Below are 5,892 nucleotides of genomic sequence, written 5' to 3'. Positions count from 1 at the left end.
AATCATTTTGCACTTCATGTAGATATTGTTTGAAGAATAAGTATAATTTTTAACTATCTGCTGAGATCTATTTATGGGCATAGTGCTAGGATCTACATGGCACATGCTTTCTAGATAAGCAAACAAATAAAAATATTAAGAAAAATATAAAAATAGTGATTATAATAATAACAATCGTTAGCATTTATCAAGAATATATTTCAGTGTCAGGCAATGTATTACTAATAATAGAAAAAAATGTAGACAGTGTTGTCTCTGCGCCAAACACCATCCTAAGTGTTGGACTTTTATTAACCCATTTAATCCTCAACAAAAATATGTAAGGTGGGTGTTATTACTCTCCACATTTTATATATGTGGAAACTTAAGTAGGATTTTCTTAAAATTGCACGGTTTGTAAGGGAAGAATTGGGATTTAATCTTCCTAAGAATCCAGCAAAAAAAAAAGTGTCACTATATCCATTTTTTAAATGAGTAATCTGAGAGTAAGAGAGATTCAATAAATCTCTTAAGATCACATAATTGCTAAGTAAAAGAGGGACTTTGATAACTCAGGTCTGTGGAAATCCAAAACTGCTTTCTGCCAATACTGGCAGGTGTCTCAGGGTTCCAAATTCAGAGTGCATGAAATTTTAGAACTCAAATGGTTACAACTGGTTAGGGAAATAAAGGGAAGCTTGCTAATGTATCCTGTTTAAACTGAACTTTGGTACATGGAAATGACTTTGGTTAAGTCACTATGTGGCTAGCCCTGACAGCCCAGGAGGAGGTATCTCAAGAGCAAAGTTAAAATGTGCATGTCACATCTGAACAGCAATGACGAGCCTGGCTTAAAAGTAGAAATAAATGTAAAAGACTCAGAAGTTCATCGTTTATGACACTTTCTGTTGCAAGAAACAGAACACCCAAACAATAGTGGCTTAAACAATAACATTAATTTTATACATATATATAATATACATATTTCATATATATATGATGTAAGTTTAGGCGAGCAAAAATTTCTAGGGTTGGTTCAGTGGTTCAACATTAGCAAAGATGTAAGAATTTTTCCTGTTTTTCGTCTGTCATCCTTGCTGTGTTAGCATATTCTTCTCAGGGTCAGCTTGTTTAGCAGCCCCAGATGCCTCATAAAAACGCAATCAGTTACTGCCAATGAAGAAGAAAATGGGGTTTTGGTGTGTGTGTGTGTGTGTGTGTGTGTGTGTGTGTGTGTGTGTGTGTGTGTAAGGGAGGACAACTTTTCTAGGAATTCTTGGTTCCCTCCCCCGTCTTTCAAGGGTACAAATCGCGCTTGATTTACAATTCTGAGCAAGCTTTTGGATTCCCAGCTTGAAAGATCTGAAGATGTGTTTGCTAGTCAGGAAAAAATATGAACAGGAAAGGCTACTGGACAGAAAATTGGCAATGAGTGTTCAAATAAGTTAAAGAGGAGCCAAGAGGTAATTTCAATAAGCCTAGTAAAAACAGCTAAGTGTCTGGGCTAGGGTGATATCAGTAAGCTGAAGTAAAATGATAGGGTTATAGGAGTAGGTTAAGCAAGATAATAAAAACTTTTCAATTTGCAGGGAAATGATAATTGGTCCAAAAAAACCAAACAAACAAAAAAGATTTAGGGATCTAAGTTAGTTTCAAGAATACAATCATGAGTAACCAGAATATGTCAGTGCCATTCATTAAAACACAGAAGTCAACATCTGGGTCAGCCCCGTAGAGTTTTACCTCACAACGCGGTCCAAACGTTCATCTGCAGTTTCTACAGCTGCTAAACTCGAATGCAGAAGGCACATCCTAGGCTCTGCTCCAAGTCTTTTCTTGTATATCTGCTTGCTCTGGTCTGGTATCTCCAGCACGTGTGCTTGCCCTTTGATGGGATTGCATGCCAGAATCTAATTTCTTGTTGGATCCAGGATGAAGTTTGTTGTAACTCTGGTGCTCACAATACACTTCACTTTGTCCGGGCTCCCGAAACGGGTGTAGGACTCTTAGCTTGGCTGATGAAGGGCATCTCAAAGGAGATGTTCTTTGAGAAATGATTAAAAAAAAAAAAAGCAGTCTTTTTGGGTTAGAGACTACTGAGGTTGAGATAATTAGGGGACTGAAAATTGTGACAAGCTGGTGAGGTGCTTCAGACTTGTGGTTATAAAGGTCAGAAGGAGTATGAAGCTCATTGTGTAAATTGATACTCCATCAATCTGAGGGCTGAAGACACAGACTTGGGTATGTTTAAACTAGCATCATACAATACACAGAGCATTTAATTTTGAGTCAGACACCCTTTACTATACATTTTTTTTGGTATAGGAAAATTTGGACAATTTTTCTATCTGCTTCATCATATACTAGACTTGCTTTCTTTTATATAATAGGTAAACTTCTGTAACAGGACAACTGTGAAAGCTAAATGCCATAATGGATACAAGAGGGAGGGGATATAGGGATATATGTATACATATAGCTGATTCACTTTGTTATACAGCAGAACATCGTATACATACAAACACAACGTCATATACATACTAACACAACGTCGTCGTAAAACAATATACTCCAATAAAGATGTTAAAAAAATAATAAAATGGAAAAATAAATAAATAAAATAACATAAATGGCATGTGTCTATACTATGTGGATAATGAACATTTAATTCACTTGAAAGAAAACAGTATAGAGAGAAGAAAATTTAAATAGTACAAAATTTTGAATATAAGAGATTCTTTTGCAGAAAATGAAGTTAGAATACAGTTTATCAAAGGTAAGTAAGAAAAAATGCAATTATAGACTAAAGATAATGTACAATATGTTTCCTGCACTAGTTTTGTCATTCAGAAAGACTGTATTTCCAAGCCTCCTTTGGTTAAGACTCACTTTTCAGAAATAGGAACGTGTATCTTACTTCCAGTTTGAGGTAATAAATTGCATGTAGTTAAGCATTCTCCAAACTCTTGTATTTGAATATCAGCAGGGGAACTGTGCAAATATGAGAAAACTACATAGATGAACAGAAGATCTGGAGGAAACTGATGTCAAAAGCCTGCTAGATGGAGAATAATGTTACACAGTTGCAATTTTTTTTAATAGGCTATCATATAAGACAACCAGAAAAGCAGTCTATGTGCCTAATAAGGATGTAACTATACAGGAAGAGGACATAAAATTGGATATTGATATTTTCTGTTGTATAATTTTAACTTCATTTGGCAAAATGTTAATCAGGAAGACATGAATTAAGGCTTTATGAAGTATCTTTGCAAAAAGAATTGAAAGGGAAATGAGATGGTTCAGGTATCAGGAGCCTTTTGGAGCTGGGAAAACCAACTAATTCTGTTCTCCAAGAACTAAGAGCTGGGGTTTCAAAAGGCTCTGAGAATCACACACCCTATAATAATTCTCACTTAATTAAAATGCCTTGGCCCAAAAAGCCAGATTGGACTGTGGCCTTCTTTTTTTTTTCCATGTTCCAAATAATTTACTACGTTTTTTTCAAGCCTTAAGACTTTCAGTTTGAATTAATTTATGGTTTCAAAAAGAGAAATTACAGGAAAATATTCAAAACTTTTCACTGTTCTACATACTAATTTAGAGGTCATGAGGTTTTATTTTTTTATTCTCTAATTAGGCAAGGTACTTTTCTTTCTTGGGCTTTGTTTAGAAAAAACAAAATAGTACTACACTGGTTTATTATATTCTATTTAGAACCATTCTGGACAAAGAAGAAACGGGCTACACAGCTCTGAAAAGAACAAACACAACATTTGGCTTTTAAGAATGCTAAAGGAGGGCTTCCCTGGTGGCGCAGTGGTTGAGAATCTGCCTGCTAACGCAGGGGACGCGGGTTCGAGCCCCGGGCTGGGAAGATCCCACATGCCGCGGAGCAACTGGGCCCGTGAGCCACAACTACTGAGCCTGCGCGTCTGGAGCCTGTGCTCCTGCAACAAGAGAGGCCGCTATAGTGAGAGGCCCGCACACGGCGATGAAGAGTGGCCCCTGCTTGCCACAACTAGAGAAAGCCCTCGCACAGAAATGAAGACCCAACACAATCAAAAATTAATAAATTAATTAATTTAAAAAAAGAATGCTAAAGGAAAGTAAGTCACTTGAAAGTTTAAAACTCTCCTTGTTTTTGAGCCTCTGGTATTATAAAGCAAAAAAACCATTTTCCTTTGTTCATTAAACTTTTTTTTTCCATAGAATAAAATTAGGAAGGTAATAGGTAAAGAAGCAATTCTTGGATCATGTTAAAGTAAGGACAGTTGGCTAATGTCATGATTTAAAGATTATTAATAAGGGATCAAGAAGTTTAAAAAATCAAAAGATAATTAAGCTATTGAATTATATTCAAAAAGAAATGTGACAGATTCCTGCATTTGTTAATGTTTCTGTAAGAGGCTCCATCATAAAATTGATACAATAATTTAAAATTATTTTTAAAATGTAATACGTAGAACACAAAATGAATTTTTAGCAAATTTTAGGAAATTCTTTTGTTATAAAGTACCCAGATTTTATAAACAAATGACCCCTAACTTGCATTTTGTTTCAAGTAACAACTTTATATCATACAAATAAGTTTCAAGTATGAAAAGTGCATTATTGCAATAACACCTCTTTGCGAGTCCAAAATTCTTGGTTTATAATAAAACTGTAAAGATTTTTTTTTTTTAAAGAAAGGAATAAAACCATCAGTGCCATCTATTACAGAAGTCCAACATCTTAAAATGTTGCTCGACAAGTTGCAGAGAAACACGTCTAGAAGCAACATATAGTTGAAGAGAAACTACTTGTATTTTTACCGTTTTACATTCTTACTGTCTGTTGTATTTTCTCCTTCCCAAATAGAAATTCACATCCTCTATACTGTTGCTCTTGAATCAGCCATTCTGCGCAGTCGCCACTTGCATGTTTCCAAAATCCTCTTCATCTGTTCTCTTCAAACTGCCTGTGGTGCCGGAATGAACAGATAACAAGCTTTCTATCTGAAGTGGCGACATCAGTTCTATTATTAATTTTGCTAGGTAGATGGCTTCGTATTCCTGAAGTTGATGGACAAATCTAGCATTAGGATTAATACAAAATCTTCTTTCCTGAACGTAAGCAAATGCATCTCTCCTGGAAATCCCTGCATTCCCATGGACAAGAACTTTTCCTCTACTTTGTAAGCTCCCATCAATAAATTCTTTAGTCATGGGGAAAAAACGTATTGTATTTTCAATTTGATTATCTGCAATATCCAAGACGAAAAATCTAAATAATTGTTGAAATTTGGGTTTAATAAGTTTGCTTCAATGTTTTTTCTTATACATATTATATGAGTTATTCCATGTTTCTGTAGTATAGGTGGCTTGCTTTTCACGGCAGAAGAATATGGGCCTAAAAACAATCTAGGCCAAACTTCCTGCATCCCTCGTCTCAGAGGGTAGGTCCACTCCTCGGTGTCTTCTTTGCACTGTGGGAGCGAGTGGAACTCCAGCTTCACGTCCTCCATGGTCCCGGCCCACGGGCTTTGGGGTGGGGAAGGGGATGGGGGGGATGGGGATGGGGTGGGGTGGGAGTTACCCGCCGACCCGACCCTCGGACTGGCAATGGCGGTGAATGGAAGGAGGGAGCGTAGATCCGAGGACTGATGGGGAGGCAGCGGGCTACAACTAACACACGCAGACTAAAGGGTCCTAGTGACTCCGCGAGGGTTGGGCGGCTGGTTTCCGGCCGCCATGCTGCTGCCGTCTCCCTTACTCCCGAGTCTCCACGCCCCTAAGGCCGTCCTGGACTGTTGCCTTTTTCCTGTTGTAAATAGTATCAATCAACTGTGGGGGAGGTGTTTTACAGTGTTTTATTATGCATCAATAGATAACTAAAAAGAGGGGCCTAGTTCCCAATGTTCAGTTCAGAAGT

The 5,892-nt window shown here is 37.1% G+C and overlaps 1 pseudogene; it reads right to left on the bottom strand.

Moving 5' to 3' along the window:
• Positions 1–4,871: 4,871 nt before the first annotated feature.
• On the bottom strand, positions 4,872–5,485 carry LOC131757400 (serine/threonine/tyrosine-interacting protein pseudogene; annotated as a pseudogene).
• Between the last annotated feature and the right edge of the window lie 407 nt (positions 5,486–5,892).

Source organism: Kogia breviceps, chromosome 5 (assembly GCF_026419965.1).
Source record: "Kogia breviceps isolate mKogBre1 chromosome 5, mKogBre1 haplotype 1, whole genome shotgun sequence".
Taxonomy (NCBI): domain Eukaryota; kingdom Metazoa; phylum Chordata; class Mammalia; order Artiodactyla; family Physeteridae; genus Kogia; species Kogia breviceps.
The sequence above is the reverse complement of the archived record's forward strand: the minus strand, read 5'-3'. Positions and strand labels throughout refer to the sequence as shown.